General features: G+C 41.1%; 2 long non-coding RNA genes across 2 annotated transcripts; one reads left to right on the plus strand and one right to left on the minus strand.

Annotated features, from left to right (window-relative positions):
• Window positions 1-7,836: 7,836 nt before the first annotated feature.
• LOC129634289 (uncharacterized) lies at window positions 7,837-17,004 on the minus strand. The gene is made up of 3 exons (XR_008705515.1): window positions 16,794-17,004; window positions 12,523-12,562; window positions 7,837-7,969 (listed from the first exon to the last, which is right to left on the minus strand). It is a non-coding gene; the product is annotated as an uncharacterized LOC129634289 (long non-coding RNA).
• Window positions 7,876-19,069, plus strand: LOC129634290 (uncharacterized). The gene is made up of 4 exons (XR_008705516.1): window positions 7,876-7,971; window positions 8,281-8,361; window positions 18,549-18,698; window positions 18,817-19,069. It is a non-coding gene; the product is annotated as an uncharacterized LOC129634290 (long non-coding RNA).
• The last annotated feature ends 4,437 nt before the right edge of the window (window positions 19,070-23,506 follow it).

Below are 23,506 nucleotides of genomic sequence, written 5' to 3' on the forward strand. Positions count from 1 at the left end.
TGGAACTTCCTATCTTTAGGAGTGTCTCTTTACAGCCTTGGGATTATCTGTCTTTTTTACTTTTGGTGGTCCCCTTGGACCACATCTGATTGTTTATGCTAATTGGGTGACTCATGGTAAATCCCTACATAGTTGATGCTAATAAAATTATTCAAGATTGAAGAGAGTCAAGCCAAAAAGATCAATCAGGTAATTAGAGGGTGGGGCTTTGAGCTACTCAGCACCCACCCATTCTTTGGGAAGAGGAGAGGGCCTGGATATTGTCATTTGACCAATGATTTAAGTGATGATGTCTATTTAATGAAGCCCCACTAAACACTCTGGACACTAAAGCCTGAGCAAGCTTCTCTAACAAGGGCAACTTCACATGTCGGGCTCTCCCAGACCTGCCCTTGGCTGTTTCTAATCTGCATCCTTTTGTTAGGATAAAACTGTGATTATAAGTAAAGAGCTCTCCTGAGTTCTGTGATTTCATCAAGCAGACTATCAACCCTGAGCAACTTAGGAGAACCCCTAAAGAAAGTTGAGCAGAAGTGAGGATCTAGCTGGTGCCAGACATAAGAAGGATGGGGAAGTCTGACCTAATTCTGGGAAGATGACAAATTGCACATTCATTCATTCATTCATTGTAGATTGATTGTACAATTTTTTACAAGCTTCTGTAAGTCTAGTGTTTTAAAAAGCAATATTTTATTTTTAAAAGTGTATGGCTCTGATATAACTTTAGAAAGTGGGGAAATTAATCTGAAGACAAAGCTCAATACACCGTCTCTGTGCCTCTATGGTCATGTCACAGAAAACACTGAACTTCATCTGGTCAGGCAAACAATTAGATTGTTAGATAAATTTTTCTCCAGAAGTTAACTATTTTGGATTGAAAACAGCTAGTCTAAGCCAGCTTGATTTTTTATGCTTAAAAGTGCCCCAAACTAAATATTACATACTAATCTCATGGCATCACTAGCATGAAAATGAAAACACTTTGCAAGTAGACATGGGGGAAGATTCCAATGCAAGTCTTTATGCTAAACATGGTATTCTTATAAACAGTGTAGTACATTCAGTTGATGGGCTTCCCAGGTAGTTCAGTGGTAAAGAATCTACCTACCAATGCAGAAGACACAGGAGACACCAGTTTGATCCTTGGGTCAAGAGGATCCACTGGAGGAGGAAATGTAAACCAACTCCAATATTCTTGCCCAGAAAATTCCATGGACAGAGGAGCCTGGCAGGCTACGGTCCACGGGGTCACAGAGAGTCAGACACGACTGAGTGACTGAGCACGCACATGTGAACATTTAACTGATAGAGATCTTTAGCCATCCAAAGACATTTTAAAAATCTGTGCCTGGCTCATAGTGATGTTCACTGAGAAGCAATAGTAATGAATAATGGACAAGAAATATGAGGGATTTAAGGAAATGGTGATAGCAATGATTCTCTCATCTTGTATAGCACATTTTATTCTATGAGCTAAAATAGGTTTATGCATCATATTATTACCAAGCTGGAGTGGGATACTGGGTAGACAGCTTGAATTAGCACTATGATACTAAAAGAAAATTATCATGAAAACAAGTAGCTTCTCAAGGCCATAGATTGCAAAGTATCAGCCAGTCTCTTCCCACCTGTCATAAAAGTGCCCAAATTGATGACTTTGATAACTCTTCTTTATAGAATTCAAGAGAGAAAGAGAGAGACATACAAGGAAGACACAGTGAGGGAGAGACAGAAACAGAGACAAAGAGACAAATAGAAAGAAGCAGAGAAATAGAGACAGCAGATAATGGAGAGAGACAAAGGACAGAGTCAGAGACAGAGAGAAATGCAGGAGAGAGGAAGGCAGGAAGAAGGATGGAAAAAAAAAGGAGGGAAGGAAGTCTTTACCTTGTCGAAAATGTATTACATTAACAATTAAATACAGAACTTAAATTTTAATTTCTTTTAACTTTCTAAATTGCTGTGGTTTCACTGTTCAGCAGCTACCTGTCCTCTGTATAATGACTTTTGTCCTCCATTACACGTTCATTGTCTACATCACTATCTCAGACACATGCTTTTAAAATAAATTTCATAAAATCTTGCACATGTTGCTTGTAACTTCTTTAGCCAGAATACAATATGCCCTTGAAAATGCATATTAATTCAGTTGTAATCAACTTACATGAATGAAGGAGAAATAATTTACTCTGTATCATTCTCTTTCTTTCTCTCCTCTGCACACATTATATATGTTACATGTTGTATTTTGCAACACTGCATTGTTTTTTGGCTGTCATTCTGAGTTCATCCACCAGGTAAAATCAATTCTTTTTTTTCCCCGGGTAAAATAGTCAAGTTCCTGACACTTGCTTTCTTTTCTCAGCTATATGAAACAGCTTAAAGCATCAGAATGCTTCAGCTAGACTTTTAAATTATATATCTTAGTAGTCCAGTGTATTCAGGAGCTGTACTTAAATATTCAACCTGAAATGGACTCTGTAATAAATTAAGCAAACTACTAACTAAAGCAACTGTGTATCTGCCATCAGAAGTGTATCTGCCATCAGAAGTGACAATTCATCTAATTAGTTTGCAATACTGGATACATTCTAAATTATTTCCCTCCTTTTTTGTTTTTTTTTTCATGGCCACAGTGCATGTAGAGCCCACAGACATATTTCAGTTCAGTTCAGTTCAGTTCAGTTGCTCAGTTGTGTCTGACTCTTTGCCACCCCATGAATCGCAGCATGCCAGGCCTCCCTGTCCATCACCAACTCCCAGAGTTCACTCAGACAGACATACTTGGTTTCTATTAAAAGATGACTCCCACCAGCCAACACATTAATGAGTATTTGTTCAGTGCCTAATGATTTATACAAGGTATAGTGTTGAGTCTGTGGTATGTGCGTGTTCAGTAGCTCAGCGTTTCCAACTCTTTGCGACCCCATGGACTATAGCCCACGAGGCTCCTCTGTCCATAGAATTTTCCAGGCAAGAATACTGAAAGAAAGAAAAAGAAAAGAATACTGAAGCAGTGGTCATTTCTTGCTCCTGGGAATCTTCCCGACACAGGGATCAAGCCTGCATCTCTTGCACTGATAGATGGATTCTTTACCACTGCACCATCTGGGAATCCCACTGAGTATGTGGATGACCCAACAAATAAAAATGATCCACTGGGGAGTGTTACAGCATATCTTAGATATCTCATACTACCAGTGGGTGACCTTCAGTGACTGACAAGTTTCAAGGAAGGTGCAATTAAGACTGTGTGGCCCTTTCTATTATTCTTAGAAATATATCAGCGTACCAGTGAAAGAATAAAAAGAGTAAGGATAACCTTGAACTTTCATGTCTGAATTGACCAGTTGATGATTATCAAAATCCATCACCCCAATTATCATTAAAAAATCATTGGCAAACTTTGGAAGTTCAACTGGTTTTGACTGCAAACATGCAACTGTCTTGCAATTTGACTCATAACCGATGAACGGCAGTGCTCCACTGTGACCCACTGGGTCGGACTTTCCAGTGGTTCCCAGAGGGGCTGAGACAGGCACCAGATATTGAAGGGTGTGAAGGACTTAAAGGCGCAAAGAAAGGCCAAGAGTTACATGTGTCTAAGGGGAAGGGACAAGCTGAACAGTATGGAGAAGTCTCGAAACAACAAAAGAGCAATAATGGAGGCTGGGACCCAGGACAGGGGCATAACAACAGGGAAGAAGCTCAAGGGACGTGGTTGAAGCCAACAGAAAGAGACTAAAGTGCTGGACTTTTATTCCTTAAGCTAAAGTAATGAGTTTTCATTTAAACTTCTCTATTTCAATGCTATCACATAATATATTTGTTATATTTTATTTTATTGTTTACTGTTGTGGTGTATTTGGAGGGAGATAAGCACTGAGGTAAAGACTCAGAGCATATCAATAACTTTACTTAGCAGGCAACAGCAACAAACAGGAATTGGAAAAACAGGATCTGTTGAGCCTTCGTGTTATTTACCACTTATTGGAATGTTGGCTGAAAAACAGTAAAATAAATATTTCATTTTACCCAGCATCATTTAAAAAGTAAATAAGACACAGAGCTCTTCTAAGACGATTTCTGTGGCGGTATGGGGTAGCTATAATGGGCTTCAAGCCGCATAAAGTTTAAGCTAATATTCTTGGGCTTACGAGTTTATACCTCCCTCTCCCTGGAAACAGTTCCCTATATGATTCCCATAGGTAAAATCATCTCAGTGGGTTTCGCAAAGCAGTGTAAATAAGTGCAGGTTTGCATTAAAGCTCCGACTACATATTAAAGGCAAATCAACAGCCCTTACTAATAGAGATGTTCAAAAAAGATAAAACACCTCAAAGCCCAGGCGCTGGGTTTGTGCTGCTATTTCATGTCAAGGCAATTATAGTGATAGTACTAGGGAAGATGAGGGCGGGAGTGGTGTTGTCATCCAGGGGGAAGGGAACGCGAGCCTTTAAGCAATCATGTAGAGCATGCAGAACATCTTAGAGCTGGGGGAGGAACAAAGCTCCACGCTGTCGGAGTATTGATCCGCTCCAGAAGGTGCAGGGAGCCGCCCGGCCGTGATTGCCTTCCCCGCTGGGTTTAGAGAGGTCTGAAAGAATACAGTATTGATCTGGCCCCGTTCCTGAGAAGTAACTTAGAGATAAGCCCTGTCTGGAGGCCACCAACCTTGAGAACAAACTGTTGCAAAACGCCCCCCTTTGCCATGAGTCCAACTTCAGCGCTAATGCTGTGGGGGTGAGGATGAGAGCGCACTTAAACCCGGTCTGAGAGGAGTCGCCCACGTGCTTTCTTCCCCACCTGGCTCTCCCCAGGGGTCTCCAAAGGCCGAAACTGTCAGAACAGTATTAGGAGTGGAAGGAGGGGAGGACAGAGCTGAAGTCCCATTTGCGAAGGAAGAAAGATTGGCGTTTCTGAAGCTTTGTGTCAGTTTTTAAAGTCTGAGTGTTTACTCCAATCTTAGTCAACCTTCATTTAGTGCAACTTTTAAATGAGAATAATAATAATGCCTGTTTTTCAGATTGTGGTCTGGATTCAATGCAATGAAAGGACCTACTGAGGAAATGATAGCTCTTAATAGTCAGGGTCATGTTGGTGGGGGGGAGAGGCGGGGGCGGGGAGCGGAGTGAGGAATCCACTATCTCAGAAAGACTTTCTCCCAGACACTAAATCCTATAAATCAAAAACAAACCAAAAACACTTGTCAGGGCAAAGGAAACTTCCCAATTTTCCACTTCCTGAGCTGTGTTTGGAATTAGTTCATCACTTTAGTCGCTGTGTACTACCAAACCTCAATTTCCAACTTGGAAATATTTTTTAAAAAGCGGACTGAAAATTCTTCATTTGCATACCACTCCTTGTTTCATGGTTTCCTGGTGGAAATTACTGTAACCACAGGATTTTACATGGTTTCAACCTCCAGCCACAAGTTAAAATTGGACAGATGTTACTGAGAAGTTGGGGAACTGGACTGTTAGCTGGGGACTTATCCTGGTGTATCACCAGATCCAAATACAAATTCATTTGGACTGGAAGTTTAGAGTACAGCAAGTTTAGTTTTTCCATTTGCTAAGGAAGATGGCTCCAAGTTTGTCATTCCTTGGGGCAAGCCACTCCAGGAATACTTCTGCGGAGTTATTAATCCTACGTCACTTCCTCAGCCGGTGGGAGTCAACATTATCTCCCTGATTTACGCTGTGTGTCAAATGGGGTACATCTTTACTTCCTAGGTACCGAGGATTCTACGAGTCTCTGTAAAAGGACTCAGTGTTTGGTGTTTTTTTTCTTTCCAAATCGGTATCAGTTCCTCATAGCTATCATGAAATTGTTTCATCAATTTCTGAATTGAATGTGTTGAATGAACAGCCACTTCTCTCAGACAATTTAACCAAAAATGAATTTTATAGTTTTGTCATATTTGAGCTCAGCTCAAAAAGATACAGAGAGATGAGAAAGCCCCACCTTTCAGGTTACTTTCTCCAGCAGCAAAGAGAACTACAGCAAACTCTCCAGGAACAGGTCTTGCGGATTTAAAGATCATAATTGTAATAACAATAACATCTCACCATTTTCAAAGCGCTTCTCTGTGCATTGTCTGTTTTTCATCGTCCTCAAGGCCCCTGGAGGTCAATGCGCACATTCAGCCTGGCTTCATTTGACCCACCTCCGCTTGACCACTGCCGGACTTTTTCCCAGGCAAAAGGAGAACACCCGGGAGGGTGCACAGCCTGGACAAAGAGGCTGCCAAGGTGGTTTGATTTCACCACAATCATTTCATCTGTCTTAGCAGAAATCCCCTGGGCCGCCGTCCCGTATACAAACTTGCCTTTGTTCACACAGCTCAAATAGAAAAGCTTCCCCTTCAAAATTTAACCGTCTCTCTGAAACATTTAAAGGAAATGTGGCCCGTAATTGTTCAACATGAAATGCAGGCTCGTGGATCCTTTGTACAAAGGCTAATATTTAATCTTTTAAAGCTCCTAAGAAGTGCCTTTGAAGCTCTGACTTCGTCAAGCTAAATAAAATAATGCTAAATGTGTGTATTCTTTAGGAAAAACAGTATTTATCTGCACTTTCAGCACACCTTTGGTCACTCCTGCACCCTAATACCTCACCATGCAGAGAGTATTAAGATCATTGATTTTCTGAAATGTATCCATAATTGAAAAATCTTCTCTTCCCACCACCACTTTCAAAAATATTTGGAGAGATCCCTGATGAAAAAAGGCAGAAACGCGTAGCCGTTTTAAAATTCCCTGCATATAAAAAGGGCCAAATGAGTTGTAAAACGGGCTACTCTTGTGTAGCCAGCCCACTGCCTCCCTGATAGGCCAGGTCTGTGAGCATGATGGTTACCCGTATGATAAGAGCACCAAAGGTCTTTGTTACCTCTTTCAGCTCTTCTTTTTTCGTCCTTTTCTAGTTTTGCCGTTCCAAGAAAAGTCAAGGTTTAGAGTTTAATGCCTCTGAAGCTGGGGCAAGGAAACAAAACTGCCTTTTCCAGTGGTCAGTGGAGAATACAGGGAACACTTAAAACAGAGTCACTGAACTGAACAACCTTGATGTGACCAAGGCAGAAACATCCCCTTTAGGAGATCCCCACGGGGTTCCCTTCCGGCTGCGGGGCCGGAAGGTCAGCCCATCGCTATGGCCCTCCCTTTCAAGTGCACGGGCTGACGGTCAGAAACAGGTTCCGCATGACTGGTGGTGCGCAGACGGACTCCACAGAGAGAGACCCTTGACCCACCAGAGGGGGAAAACCAAAGCAGGGATCAGGCACTTTATTTCAAGGGTGTGTGTGTGTGTGTGTGTGTGTGTGTGTGAGTGCATGCACGCATGTGTGAGAGAACACACATTTCAAAGGTGAAGGAAGCCTTTCAAATCTGGACCCCACTACATACCTACACACACACTAGGCAGAAGAAAAAATGGGAAACAGAAATGAGAGATTGTCTTTCAGATGTCAGCAACGTAGACACAGAGGCTATGGGTGGCACCGCACAGTTAGAAATTTATATTTTAACTTTATCCCACTTTTTAAGGAAGACAGTGAATATAGTGGTATTTATATACTTTTGCAAAAAAAGCTTATTCTGCAGCTAAGCTCTTCTGCCTAGGTAGGTTTCCTTCTATCATTAATTGATACATGAAAACTTGACCATACAAGTTGCTAGAAAATCCCATTCTTGTTATCTTGTAAAGGATTTTCTCTGCTACAGATATACAGTGCTGTGGTATACATTTTTATTACATGGTACATTCTTGGATGTGCATAGTAATTAAAAAAACAGCATAACCACACTCATGGGAGGCACTAGCAAGTTCTGGAAGCAGCTAGAGATCCTTTAGCCTAAATCCTTCCCATTTGCAAATTGGAGGCAATCCGGTTTCCACACAAGCAGACTTACTCGTGAGCCAATGACTGGTGGTTATTCGTACCCTATCCAGCAGCTTTTGAAACTTCCTGTAAGTAAGGACGTAAGTAAGATGTCAGAGATGCTAAGTGTAGTACTGGTCACTTTTGTTACTTTTCAACCTTCCTTCTACTGAAGGTTTCTGGGTCAGAAACCTAGAGACTGTGTGTCCTAGTAAGTCATGGGCTAGAACAGGACTCACAGTAGTTGACTGTGACTGGAGAATCCTTGTGGTGGATTCTACAGTAGATGAGACTCAAGCATAACAGAGCCTCAAGCATACCCTAGAACCTGCAGTAGAGGAGACTCAAACATAATTCCTATATTCAGCAAATTTTATGCAGACCCTACTTTATTTCAGAGCTGGAGATACTTAAATACTGATGGACACAGCCAATTCTCATGAAGCCCACCCCCTAGGAAGGATGGCAACAAGGGGCAGGTAATTCTCCTTGTGTTAAGTTGCATGAAGAAGTGATGAATTCTAATGGGGGCCATAAGATAAGCAAACAGGCTGAGGAATGGGGGAGGCTTTCTGGAGAACAGGATGTTTGCATGATAAGGGAAGAAAATTAATGTACATGTGACTTACAAGACCTGATTTTACAGATTGTCTGTTGTGACTATCACATACAATAATTTTCAAACACAGACTCTCCTTTCCAATCCCACCCTGATTTATATTCCTTTGCTATCACAACAAACGAGTCAGGTTTGAAAACTCTCTTTCAGTTAAATTTGGACATTTTAGCAGGGAAAAAGTCTCAGTAGCCTGTCTGATAAGTAGAAAACGGATTATATTTTGGCATCTGTAATCAAACCCCATAGAATAGCCCTAATTGATTTTAAAACTCATATTTCAAGCATACATTTTATTTTCAAAAACACTGCCTCTGCAGTGTCTTACATCTTGCTGTCATTTCATAATGTATTGCCTTTACAAGATTCTGTGACTATTACGAAGCTTAAGCCACAGGTTTTAAGCAGAAATGGGGTTTCTTTTCTCACAAAATTTGGAATATTAAATTCTCCCTGTTCTGAATGAACAAAAAAGATATCTAATTTTGTGTAGGTAGAACTAAAGGTGGTTGCAGGTATAGCCTTTTCAGAAGAAGGAAATAAGACTTTTAAAATGTGGAATTTGAAGATAAACTATGAAACGTTGACTTGCCAACTTGCAACGTATCAAAATGTCAGCTCAGCACCTTAAAGAGTCTAAAGGGATTATTCAGCCCAATTTTCTCTGTGCTTAATGCCATATCCTGGCTTAGAGTCAGGCTCTTCTGGAAGAACATTTAACTCTTTCTGCACATCATGGCCTCATTTCATGCAATAAGGTTGCCATTTCCTAAATGAGATTCTAATAGTCTGAAATATTTCCCTCTGCTTTGAAAGGGCCCTTGCTTCAAGGATATAGCTTACATACTGCGATAACCTCAGTCATTCCCCAGCAAGAATATACCAAAATCACTCTTATGCCTCCATTAGTAGGGCCTAACAAGAATGGGAATAAGAATATTCTTAGCATTATCCCAAGAAGGAACAGTGGCTGGAATCTCATGACAACCTCCTTTAAGCCTGTGGGCATTGTGTGATGGCTTTAATGAAACCACATAAATCTTTAACCATGACATCCAACCTCTAAAGTTTGGAAAAGTCACAGAACATTTGGAAGGGACCTTGGAGGTGGTTGTCCATTTTGTGTATGATTCATGGATTCCCTCTACCATTCTTCTGACAGGTGGACACAAAGATTCTGAGTTCTTTTTTCTCAAAGGTCTCCCATCTCAGAAAGCCACCTATTACCTTGTTTGATGGATCCAGTTGAACTTGATCTTTATACTTTGTAGCAATTAACTTTCAGAAACTTTTACTGCTTGAGCTACTTCTGTATGAATGGGTTTCAGAGAGCCGAGCCATTATTTTCCCATAGGACATCCCTTGATTTTACTTAAAATCCATTTCTGTATGCATTCACCCATTTACTGGGCACCCACTATGAGTCAGACACCCAGCAAGTTGCTGGGGACACTGCAGCAAGCAAAAGTGATGAATTCATTTCCCTCATGGAGCTAACATTCTGGATTGGGTATAGAGGGAGCAGATAAGCAAACAAATAAGGGAAAATGGAAAGTATCAGGTAGAGGTGAGAGCCAGGGCATGCAGGGTAAGGAAGGGAGCTGCGAGTTTGTATCGGTGGTCAGGGGAGAACTTCTCACAAGGTGACAGGTGAGTGTGGGTGGAGGAGACCTGAGGGAGGGGGCCAAGAGGAGACATGCAGAGGTCCCAAGCCCTCCCATTCTGGACTAGCAAATGGATGTCACCTCCCCTATTGGTTTTGATTGATTGGGGATGCTGTCCACATCTCCACACTGAAAGCGGATCCTGGCTAATGTAAAAGGGAGCATTATTTAACAGTATCTGCCATGGATGCTGGGCACAGATGGGTAGCAAATATTCACTATACACATGTTGTAGACCTAATATACTTGCTGCAACTCTTTAAAGCCTTCTCTTCTCTAGATGTTATATCTTCATTCTCTTAAGTAAATCTCTTATTTTATTCTTTTTTCCCTCATCTTTGCAATGCTTGCCCTTTCTCTCGAGTAAGGGTTAATATGTTTCTTAAAGGTAAAAGTCAGGGCTGTGCAGAGTAATGAGCCTGTGATCTGGTGAGCAGGGAAAAAGTCTAGAATCTCAGTACCCTCACTCTGGACTCCACACTCAGACACGTGTAGCCTAAGTTCTTGTTGTTTGGTTTTGGAGGGACTTTTCATTACATCTGTGTGTTTAGTGCTAAGTGATGCCAGTGTGCCAAGCACAGGACTGGTCCTTTTTCCCTCCTTCCTTGGTTAAAAACCTAACATTTAAAGAAAGTGATGTGCATGGGAGGTGTACCATTTGTCAAAACAGACTCTAGTCACATCAATTTGCAAGTCCCAGCACACAGTGTAAAACCACAGTTTCATGTTGCCCATTCTTAACAAAAGGTTAATGCTTTGAGTTTTAAAAAAATTCGGATCTGTTGGTTGGTAATTGGAATAAACATTCAAATTTGAGCATCAAATTTCTCATTAGTTTCACATCAATACCTGTGCTGCAACTATGGATCAGTGAACTGGGCTCCTCGCTGCCCAAGTGAGTTCATTAATCACTCTCCCCTAAGATGGCTGTGTGAGTAGACAGCTGTTCTGAGCAGCTGTCTTCTGGTACACTCCTCTCTACAGACGATGGGAAACTTTTTGCATCAGTCTGCTGTTGTTTTAGCTGGAAGTCCCCTTGTAGTGACAGGTCCAGAAGCAACCAGGTCTCAGGTCAGTAAAGCATTCCAATTTGTAAATGGTCACTTTATGATCACAGATAGAAAGGTTTAAAACCATTAAGGCTAAGTTTCCGTATCTTATCTGACTTATCACCAGGAAAAAGAAATACGAAGCTGTGCATTTCAAGTCTGCACCGTGTTTGGTGAAAAGCCACAAACCCAAATTGAACTCTCATGACCCCTTTTCTCTTGCCCAAAATGATAGGGGCTGGTTGCTTAGCTCTCTGGCTCTTCCAACTATAGATAGATAACTTAATTTTCATATTTTCGGATACACTTGGCTGCTTCAAGAGATCAGAATCCACACACAGCTCCAATTCTCCATTATATTGAAGCGAGGACTCCAGTAATTGGAGCTTATCCTGTTTTAATATATGCAATCAGGAAATTTGAAGCGGCCTTGATGGCCCCTATAACATTTCCCTTAGATGCTCTCTGATATGTCAGCGTCTACAAGTTCATCCACACAGCGATGACCTCATGTGGCAACCTTTTTCCATCTGCTAGAACACTTAGTAGTAACGTGAGAACCTGATTATCTTCTCTTAGGGAAGGAAAAAAAGAGAGGAGTAAAGACTAAGAAAAACAACACACATAAAACACAAATTAAAGAGGTATCTCTCTCCTGTAAACAGAACCATCGAGAGAAATAGACACACACTGCAGAAAATAAGACTCTCAGAATCCAAACAACTGTTTTACGGAAAGGAGGATGTGGGCGTTAGTTGGGAATCAAGCCCTATTTCCTGGAGATGTATTTAGTCTTTTCATATTAAAGAAAAGAGGTAAAAAATTCAATGCATGGAAACTTTCTTTTCTCTCATTAATTGCAATCAAGCTACAAATAAAAGGAAAGGGTCAAGGGGAAAAAATGAATATTTCCTGGGTACTTCTTAGGCAAAACATTTTAAATTGGATTTTCCCATTGTGTGGTTGGGTCAGCTCTGAGGTAGGCAATGCCTCCCTCAAGTGCAGTGAGGCAACTGAAGATCGTTTATTAATTCATTCTTTTGATATTCCTGTAACAAATATGGACGAAGATACTACTATGTACAATGTACTGTTCTAAGCCTTGGAAATCCCGGTAAACAAGGTATTAAAAAAGAGTATAGTACAGGGAATTATATTCAATATTCTGTAATAAACCATAATGGAAAAGAATATGGAAAAGGATATATATATACATACATGTAGAACTGAGGGAGACAGACATAAATCAGGAGACTAAGATTGACACATACACACTATTATATATGAAATAAATAACGAATAAGGACCTACTGTATAGCACAGGGAATTCTTCTCAATAGTCTGCAATGACCTACATGGGAGAAGAATCAAAAAAGAGTGGATATATGTATATGTATACCTGATTCACTTTGCTGTATGGCAAAAACTAACACAACACTGTAAATCAACTATATTCCAGTAAAAATTTACAATAATAATAATAATAAAGAGCTGAATCACTTTTCCGTACACTAACAACAAATGCAACATTATAAATCAAGTATATTTCAATTAGGAAATAAACAGGGAGATAAGAGCCTTGTGTTCACAAAGCTTGCATTTTAATGAGTAAAGACAGAAAACAAGCAAGAAAATATCAGTCAGTAATAATTTTGTGGACAAAAATAAAGCAGAATGCTATCGTAAAGAGAGATTGGAAGTTATTTAATGTCAGGATGATGTCAGGAGAATGATGATGGGGGAGGGTATTGAACTTGAAGCCAGCTAAACAAGAGCTCCTCTTGGAGCAGCTGGGTAAGTCCTTCCCCCAAGACTACAACAGCTGGCACAAGACGTGGAATTTTCAAGCATTCATGTGCAAACCCCCAAGTTTGCTCCATTTTAATGGGTCATTGTGAAATATTTGACTACTTTTGTAAACTATAAAATCATAAAGATAGCTGGCAATTACGTGTAAAATGGAAGTTATGAAAATAATGTAATCAGATAATTAAATTATACATCTTCTGTTTCTGCTTGGCCCTCTCCAAATTGATTATCTCTCCAGCTGCATTTATCTGGATAATTGTCCCGGCTAAACTCTTTTGGAAATAGCTTTACCTTGAAAGCATTGTTTCTGAACATGTCCTCATCCTTACAGTGAACCTATTTCCTCATTACAGAAGTGCTGTGCCTTATTGTTCTCTGATTCTTACCCTCTTAATATCTCATTTAACCTAGTGTAGCTTAAAATTGCATTGGCTGTGGCATGGAGTTTGTTGGGACCAGAACTTTGTATTTAAGGCAATGAGGGGGTGCAGCAAGAAGCAGATATAAAAAAGGTTTATAAAACATTTATAAATACTACACAAAAAGACACACCCAGAAAGCCTCGAAAGTTGAGCCATGTATGCCCAGTGGGGTCTATTAATGGAAATTGCTTAATGAGTGTCTTTTAAAGTAACTACCTATTAAAATACTACACAGTTAAGTGGAGACTTTTCTCTATAATAATCATGGAAATTTTCTAGACTCTCGAATCCAGGAACAATTTCACTCACTACTGAAATGCAGCCCCTTCTGAGGCTGATTATTTCAACTTCCTCAATATACCCATCAGCAGATTGTTCTTTTATAAGACCAGCTGACTGAAGACTAACCCAAGAGTCAAACCAAAGTTGATAACCTCCAACCTTTAAGTTTTTTACAGACTTGTTGATGTAAAATCCAATATTTAAACTTTTTTCCTTTTTCCTTTTATGTCCTTACCAACTTGTTTATATAATTGGTACTAGGAGTTCATCAGACAAAGCTGTCTTTGTTTTATGGCATATATGGAGGAAATTGCTAGGCAATAAATATTAATATAAAAAATATTAATATGGCTCAGATTTTGAAATATGCTCACCAATATTCTACTCATAAAATGAATTACATAATTTTCCTGGAATGTTCCTCCCTGTCCTGTTTTTGATGAAATTCCAAATATGGATCCAATTTCTCCTTTATATTTGAGTTGTATTTCATTCCACTTGCTTCCAACTTCAAGGATTGAATTAAAGGGAATTCTACATACTTTATTCTGTTGAATATAACAATAATCCAAAATGATATGTATAAATGATCTTAGTGAAAAAATCAGCACACACACATATATCATTTGTATATGCAATTCTTACAGCTACGAATTTTGAAAAATATGTTATGTACCACATTATCATTTCTGACAGTTGTATCACAGGTGCGAGAACATTGAGCTACAAGAAACAGTCACAGATGCATGAAATTTGGAGCTAAGACATCTGGTTTAATTCCTTCTGTTTAAACACGTAGAAATCAAGATCCAGAAAGGTCATGAGCCTTGTATCCGGTCGCATAGCTGGTTAAGGGTAGAGCCCAGACCTTCTGACTGAATGTGTGAACAGCTACAAGGAAGACTTGCTTCAAGCAGTGGTGTGAAGCTTCTTTGGTTTAATTATACAATCTTATTTGAGACTCAATGAGATGCTTCCCTAAAGAATGTCTCATTAAGAAAAACTGTTACTAGCTAGGAAACTGCATGTTGTAGACTGGATATTTGTTCCCCACCATACCCCTCATCACCACCATATTCCTATGCTGAGTCCCTAACCCCCAGGGTGACTGTATTTGGAGAAGGGGGCTCAATTTAACATTAAGGTTAAATGAGGTCATGAGGTTGAGGCCCTGATCTAACAGGATTAGTGTCTTTATTAAGAGATGTGGAAGAAAACTCTCTTTCCCTCTTCTTCTCCCTCTCTGCTTTCTCCCCCTCTCACTCCACACACAAGGAAGGAATGATATGAGCACACAGAGAGATGGTGGCCACTGACTAGCCCAGCAAAGGGGCCTCAGAATGAAAACCACCTTGCCACCACCTTGATCTTGGATTTTCAGTCTCCAGACCTTTGAGAAAGAAATTTTGCTTAAGGCACTCATTCTGTAATATTTGTTATGGCAGCTCAAACAGGCTAATACACTAAAATAATTCAAGTGAGATTTACCTAATTTTCCATTTTGTACTTAATAGAGAAAGTTGGTTTACTTAGCAGGTATTAAAAGAAAAATGAAAGGTGGCAAGACAGTGAATGTTTATGTTAGACAACATAATAAAACACAATACTTAGGTTGGAAAAGCATGTTTAGCATTATTGCTGCTGTGATAACTATATAGGTAAAATTCAACAGATCTTTAGTAGTTTTCTTAGAAAAATTATTGAAATTGGAATTGCTGTGTCAAAGTATGCATGTAGTAAGCCTTTTAAAATTTTCACAGAAATAGTAACTGCATAGTATACTACTCTCCAATACTTCACTTTGCAGAATAGGACAGCATGTTGATGCATGAGAGGTAGTGAAGAGGTCTGTTCTGTATAAATGCTATTCATAGATAGCTGCCTTTCTGATGTAAGGAACTCTGCTTAAACAGCGGTTCCTAAGAACACTTGGGAATCTAGGAGAGAATGAGATTGCAGGAGGAGAGAGAACTTGCTTTCACTTTTGTTTATTAAAGACAGATTATCAAATTACCAGGATTTAAGGGCTTCCCTGGTGGCTCAGATGGTAAAGAATCTGCCTGCAATGCAAGAGACCTGGGTTTGACCCCTCAGTCAGGAAGATACCCTGGAAAAGGAAGTGACAACCCACTTCAGTACTCTTGCCTTGGAGAGTCTCATGGACAGAGGAGCCTGGCAGGCTACAGTCTATGGTGTCATAAAGAGTTGGACACAACTGAGCTCCTAATACTTTCACTTTCACTTACATAGAGGATAGAGAGAGAAAATAATCCATAAACTCACTAGGACACACAGCTGGCTAAAAATTAGCACCAAAAAAAAAAAAGGCAAAGAAAGAATTTCTGTGACCTATCTTAAATGAAAATCTCCTGTAAGAATAAAGACTAGCAGGATTCAAGTATGAGTCTGAACCTAACAACAGTTTCCTAACTTTATCCTTTTTCTCTTCTTTCTTTCTTTCTTTTTTTTTTTTAATTTGGGAGTCCAAGATCATTTTTGACAGAGTACAATCGGCAGCCCCTTGGCTACCCTGGAGGGCAACACAAAACACATTCCATCTCAGTTATTACTGACCGACAAGATAAGAAAGTTGCATTTTATGTCACTTCATATCCAGAAATTCTTCCAAATGATAACCGAGAGGCAGTTAAGCCTCCTAGAAAATGAACAGTTAGGAGGATTGGTGAAGAAACCCAGTCACCTTTTGAAAATCTATGGCTAGTAGCCACATGGGGCTTTTTGAACCGAGAAAGTGAGCTTTACTTGCTTGTACCTTGACCCCACCTCAGTCTGAGGTGTGGAAATTGAAGGCTGTATAATTTCTTTTGAAATATCTGCCTTGTGTGGAGCAACAGCAACCCCAAAAAAATGAGCTATGGTGAAGAAGGTGTAAAAAGAAATGCTCTTCTATCTTACAGGCATATCTCCTCTTAATGAACTTTGAAACCAGATGTTTAAACACACAGTCCACATGTAGGCACGCCCTCTTACCCACTGCTTATTCCTGAACATGCTGAGAAAAGTTAAAATTTTAAAAGGAGAGGAAGTGTATCATAGAGATATACTAACCCTCGAATTCCTTAGAGAGGTGAATAACCTTTTCTCTTGATATAGGAACCAAGCATTGATCTGTCACGCTGTTTGTTCTAGTAGAGCTCCCAGAGGCACGTTCAGTTTGAAACGTTAAGGCTAGTTCATTAGGCGTCCCCAGCCCGTTTCTCCCAGAGAATCAAGATAACACTGTGGTTAGTTAATGGCTTTCTCTTGTTTCCCCCAGAGCCTGCCTGTCTGAAGCCTGCAGGCTCGAGAAGCTTCTTCCCTCCTCCCCCCGACAACCCCCGCTTCTCTTTGCTATTAGTCACAGCTGGTAAGGCTCACAGGAGCCAAGCCTGTTTGAAAACAGTCGGATCACGAAAGCGTTTGAGTCTTTCTGCTGCAAGCAACGAACTTGCCCGGGCGGCCAGGAGGAGCTGAGTGGGAGTGGGGGCGGGGCGGGGACGCACTGGGCAGGAAAGGGAAAAGGGAAATTGCTCACCACCCCAGTTCACAACCCTCTCCCAGGGAGCCCCAGGGCAGGCGGCCTTGCTGGGAGGTGGGCAGACTGACTGAAACGAAGTGATGCCTCTTGGGGCTCCCGTCTCCTGTCCACTACCACTGGGCTCCCTGGTATCCTGGTCATGGGGTCCACTCATTATCTTATTGATAAGACTGGAGGTAGTGAATGACCCTTCAGCTGTTGCATTTCTCTAAGACTCACCCACCCATCCCCACTTTCCTCTATACATACTTTTTATAGAGCCTGAGGGGAAGGAAAGAAAGAAAATAAGAACTTAGACATAATCAGTTCAGTCACTCAGTCATGTCCGACTCTTTGCGACCCCATGAATCCCAGCACGCCAGGCCTCCCTGTCCATCACCAACTCTCGGAGTTCACTCAGACTCATGTCCATCTAGTCAGTGATGCCATTAGACATAATAGGTAAATTCAAATTCCAGCACCAGAGCCATAAGGATCTCTAAAATCCTGAGGTTGAACTGCCGAAATGAAAACAGGGTGCCTCACGAGAATGGCTCGATTTCTAACCGCCCTGTTATTTGATGGTTCAGTTACTCCTCCCAAAACAGGCCCTAGAAATGCTGAATAAATTTATTTGTTGCCTCTGATGGAGCCTCCATGAACTGCTACCAAGAACCACTACTCTACTGTTGCCTGAAGTGCCTTTGAGGACTGCTGTGCAAAAGGATGCTCAGAGAAGTCCCACGGTGATGCAGGTGATAACAGTGATGTCATCGCCAGTGACAAATGACCCTTCGTCACAGCCCCTGAACCTGGTTCATGAATGCTTCCGTTGCATTGGGTTTATGAGGCTAATAAACAGATATGCTTTGGGGTCGAGCTTAAATACAAGCCGGAAGGGTTTCATTTCCCTTTTTCCATGTTTAAGGATTGTATTGAGAAATCACAGAGGAAGGTTTTATGAGGGATTAGGTCAAGCCCATAAAAGTAATGAGGTTCTTCAGGTCACCTTTTCCAGGGCAGTCTGAACGGGTTCCCTATCTGGTTGGGGTTTTTCAGACCACATTGCTGCCTCTTCTTAAATGGTTTGAGAAAGTGTGATTTCTTCCTCTGAATTTGGAACATGCTAGTGCCTTATGAGAGATAATAAACACAGGCCCAGGTATATTGACCTTCAAATTCAAGCTTGATGAAAAACCAAGCAAAAAAATTCAAACAGACTCTTAATGTCTTTCCAAAATGGAAATATGTGTGTAATATTTCTAATTAATAAGAAATTCTCTAATTCTCTTGCAATTATGTTTTAGGTTTTAATATCTGTTCAGAGATCATACATAGAAGATAAAGAAAGACCGATGGGAGGACAGAACATTAGCCATTAGCGGTCCAGTAGTCCTTGTCTGGATTGCTCACCACAGCTCTTGTTATACGATAGAAAGATGGTCACTAAGAGTTAGGTAGCTACTTTATCTTATGTTTACTATTGGAAAGATGTGGCTACCACTCAATGTTTCTAAAAACATACCAGTGTTTCCTGTACTAATCTTTCAAATATGGGTTTTAAAAATAATCCAGGTTAAAAAGAGACTGCTGCTGCTACTGCTAAGTCACTTCAGTTGTGTCCGACTCTGTGCGACCCCAGAGATGGCAGCCCACCAGGCTCCCCCGTCCCTGGGATTCTCCAGGCAAGTGAAAAGTGAAAGTGAAGTCGCTCATTCGTATCCGATTCTTAGCGACCCTATGGACTGCAGCTTACCAGGCTCCTCCATCCATGGGATTTTCCAGGCAAGAGTATTGGAGTAGGGTGCCATTGCCTTCTCCATAACAAGAGACTACTATATCATTAAATAAAAATCAAGTCATATGTTATGCAAAAATTTTACTTAGACTTACATTTGAGGGAATTTTGTCTCAGGTCTACTACTGAACGTTAGTTGATGGCAGACTATTATCTAGCAACTTATCCTGGAGGTGAACACACCTCTGAGTAAGCACAAAGGAGCATTAGTGTTGTTCATTTATTCATCAGGCACCAATAAAGACTGCATTATTTAATACAGCTCATTCTCCACACTTTTGCTCCGTACAGGTTCGTCCCCCGGAATCTTCTCTTTCTGCCTGGCCCTTCCCCGGTGTGTCCTCCTCCTACCTGCCCTGCACATTGACTGTCCATGGTCTTGGCCCTTGGTTCTAATTGATCCATATTTTCCTTCTCAGAGAAAGGAAGATGGTGTCCCATCACATCAGATTCCACTCCAGTTTGCCTTCACTCAACATCAACTATATACTTGAATTTTTTCTAGTCATTACCAGATGAGCTGATAACCCTATTAACAAAAAGTAAAATCACGCATCTAGTACTTCTTATATATTAAGCACTGTTCAAAGTGCTCTGTACACACCAATCTCTTCACCTTCAAAAATCCTTTGAGGGAGGTACTCAGTATTTCTGTTGTACAGAGAAGCCAATCGAGACACGGAGGGATTGTTGTAGAATGGCGATGTTGTAGAATAAGAGGACAAAACACCATGGAGCAAAGGGGGCCTGGAAAAGTAGCAGACAGGAGACACAACCAAAATCCCACAGAATCTCAACCAGTGGGGATTAAAAGGACAAATGAACAAAAAACATATACAAATAGGCTGCTGCTGCTGCTGCTGCTAGGTCACTTCAGTTGTGTCCAGCTCTGTGCAACCCCATAGACGGCAGCCCATCAAGCTCTGCTGTCCCTGGGATTCTCCAGGAAAGAATACTGGAGTGGTTGCCATTGCCTTCTCCACAAATAGGCTAGATTTCCTAAAAAGCTGACCTTTGAAAGGAGAACTTTAAAGTAAATTTTAAAGATTTGTTGTATTTTGGGAACTTATTAGCAAGCATCTTATTTCATATAATCTGCACCAAATCCCAGTTTCACAGATAGACACTTAGAGAGGACACAGATTGTCTAGTTTTGCAAAAGAATAAAATGCAAGGCCAGAAATTAAACTCAGGTCTGCTTTGACTCAGCACCCATGCTTTTAGCCACTTTACTAAACTGCCTTTATCTTTGTGGTAGATGGTGAAGGGTGAGTGAGGTCTGGAAAGCCAGAACTGGGAGGGTAGGCCAGTGCAGAGGAGGATAAGTACGAGTAAAGAGGCAGATACGGAATCTGAGAAAGGGATGTCTCTGCTTTGTTCTTCCCTATCCAGCAGGAATGCATGACACTCATATACTTGACAGATAGCAGGCACGCATCCAAATTTTACAGGCTCTGCGGGGAGGGCATAAGAGAGGCCGTGAGAGTGGTGTGAAATGGGAGAGTGAGGATGCCATGGTTGTGTAGAGAAATATGGGAACAGATATTGGGAAGTAAGGTTGAAGCTGCACCTCAAAGGGCCAAGACAAGGTGTTGACTATGGATGTCAAGCAGTGGGTAGCTACCTCTAACTTGCTGAAAGAATACACGAGTGAAATTAAGCTTTACGATATTAGCTTGACAACAAGATGTATTTGGAAGAGTGATGAAAAGGTCATTTTAAAGACCCTTGAAAATAACTCAAAAAATCGATGAGTGTCTAAAGAATAATGTGGAAGATAATAAGCAAAAAGTCACTGTGGACATAGAATGCACATTTGGCAACTGAGGTCGATTGGATTACAGAAAGGGAGGAGGGGCTGATGATTGTCAAGTCTTCAACCTGACAAATCTTTAAAATACTGGTGTGTCATGATTTTATTTTTATTTTATTTTATTTACTGCTGTCTATTTATGAGAGATAAAGAAATTAAGAAGCTTAGTTGATGTGATGCTTAAGATAATGAGTTTTGATTTGGACAACTTAATTTGAGGTACCCACAGAACATTTCTTTGGAATAGTCCAGCGGGTACTTAAAATGTGAGTCTGTTCTCAGAAAATGAGTTGAGCTTGAAACTATGATTTTTAATAAAATTTACTTTTAAAATCAGTTTAGATTTATAGAGAAATTGTATGGATATTGTAAAGGGTATACATAGACTTTATATCTAATTTCTCCTCTGAATAACATTGTGTATAAATATGGTTCAATTCAGTTCAGTTCAGTAGCACAGTCGTGTCCGACTCCTTGTGACCCCATGAATCACATCACGCCAGGCCTCCCTGTCCATCACCAACTCCCAGAGTTCACTCAAACTCTCATCCATTGAGTAGGTGATGTCATCCAGCCATCTCATCCTCTGTCATCCCCTTCTCCTCTTGCCCCCAATCCCTCCCAGCATCAGAGTCTTTTCCAATGAGTCAACTCTTCCCTTACATTTACTAAAATTAATGAGCCAATGGTGTCTCAGTGGTAAAGAATCCACCTGCAATGCAGGAGATGTGGGTTTGATCCCTGGGTTGGAAAGATACTCTTGAGAAGGAAATGGCAATCCACTCCAGTATTCTTGTCTGGGAAATCCCATGGTCAGAGGAGCCTGTCAGGCTATAGCCATAGGGTCACAAAAGAGTCAGACACAACTTAATGACTAAAGAACAGCAATAGGCCTGTGTCTAGCAGGCTGTTCCCCTTCTCACATCTGAATGCAGGAGGATGAGGACCTAGCCTACATCTCAGGAATCTTGCAAGCATAATATTGGATGAGGGATGTGAAGTAAATGGACAACACAAAGTCTACCAAAGGGTAAGCATGCAGCAAATAGCAACTGATGAAGCAGAAGTGATAGTCTATCCTGTTGAGAACGCATTTGTGAAGATTTCATAGATTTCTTACTAACCATACAGATTAAACGAACCAACAACAAAACCCTCTGTGGGCCAAAATATTCTCCCCAACACTGCTGATGAGTGTGAAAATTGGTGTAGTAGAACATTTATGGAGGACAGTTTGTTAATATAAATCAGAAGCCCTAAGCAAGTACATGTGCTTTATAGGGCTTTATAAGTGGATCGAACCGGTCCATTCTGAAGGAGATCAGCCCTGGGATTTCTTTGGAAGGAATGATGCTAAAGCTGAAACTCCAGTACTTTGGCCACCTCATGCGAAGAGTGGACTCATTGGAAAAGACTCTGATGCTGGGAGGGGTTGGGGGCAGGAGGAGAAGGGGACGACAGAGGATGAGATAGCTGGATGGCATCACTGACTCGATGGACGTGAGTTTGAGTGAACTCTGGGAGTTGGTGATGGACAGGGAGGCCTGGCGTGCTGCAATTCATGGGGTTGCAAAGAGTCGGACACGACTGAGCGACTGAACTGAACTGAAGTGGCTCAGATGGTAAAGAATCTGCCTGCAGTGTAGGAGACCTGTGTTTGAGCCCTGGGTTGGGAAGATCCCCTGGAGGAGGGAATGGCAAGCCCGTCCAGTATTCTTGCATGCAGAATTCCATGAACAAAAGAGCCTGGTAGGCTGCAGTCCATGGGGTCGCAAAGAGTCAGACACAACTGAGTGACTAACACATTCAGTTCCGTTCAGTTCAGTTCAGTCACTCAGTCGTGACCAACTATTTGAGACCTGCAGCACACCAGGCCTCCCTGTCCATCACCAACTCCCAGAGTTTGCTCAAACTCATATCCATTGAGTCGGTGATGCCATTCAACCATCTCATCCTCTGTCGTCCCCTTCTCCTCCTGCCCTCAATCTTTCCAAGCATCAGGGTCTTTTCAAATGAGTCAGCTCTTCGCATCAGGTGGCCAAAGTATTGAAACCTCAGCCTCAACATCAGTCCTACCAATGAATACCCAGGACTGATCTTTAGGGTGGACTGGCTGGATCTCCCTGCAGTCCAAGGGGCTCTCAAGAGTCTTCTCCAACACCACAGTTCAAAAGCATCAAATGTTCGGTGCTCAGCTTTCTTCACAGTCCAACTTTCATATCCATACATGACTACTGGAAAAACCACAGCCTTGACTAGATGGACCTTGGTTGACAAAGTAATGTCTCTGCTTTTTAATATGCTGTCTAGGTTGGTGATAACTTTTTTTTCCAAGGAGCAAGTGTCTTTTAATTTCATGGCTGCAATCACCATCTGCAATGATTTTGGAGCCCAAAAAAATAAAGTATCTCACTGTTTCTATTGTTTCCACTTCTATTTGCCATGAAATGATGGGACCGGATGCCATGATCTTAGTTTTCTGAATGTGTGTTTTAAGCCAACTTTTTCATTCACCTCTTTCACTTGCAACAAGAGGCTCTTTAGTTCTTCCTCACTTTCTGCTATAAGGGTGGCAGCATCTCCATACCTGAAGTTATTGATATTTCTCCTGGCAATCTTGATTCCAGCTTGTGCTTCATTCAGCCCAGCATTTC

Source organism: Bubalus kerabau, chromosome 19 (assembly GCF_029407905.1).
Source record: "Bubalus kerabau isolate K-KA32 ecotype Philippines breed swamp buffalo chromosome 19, PCC_UOA_SB_1v2, whole genome shotgun sequence".
Lineage (NCBI taxonomy): Eukaryota > Metazoa > Chordata > Mammalia > Artiodactyla > Bovidae > Bubalus > Bubalus kerabau.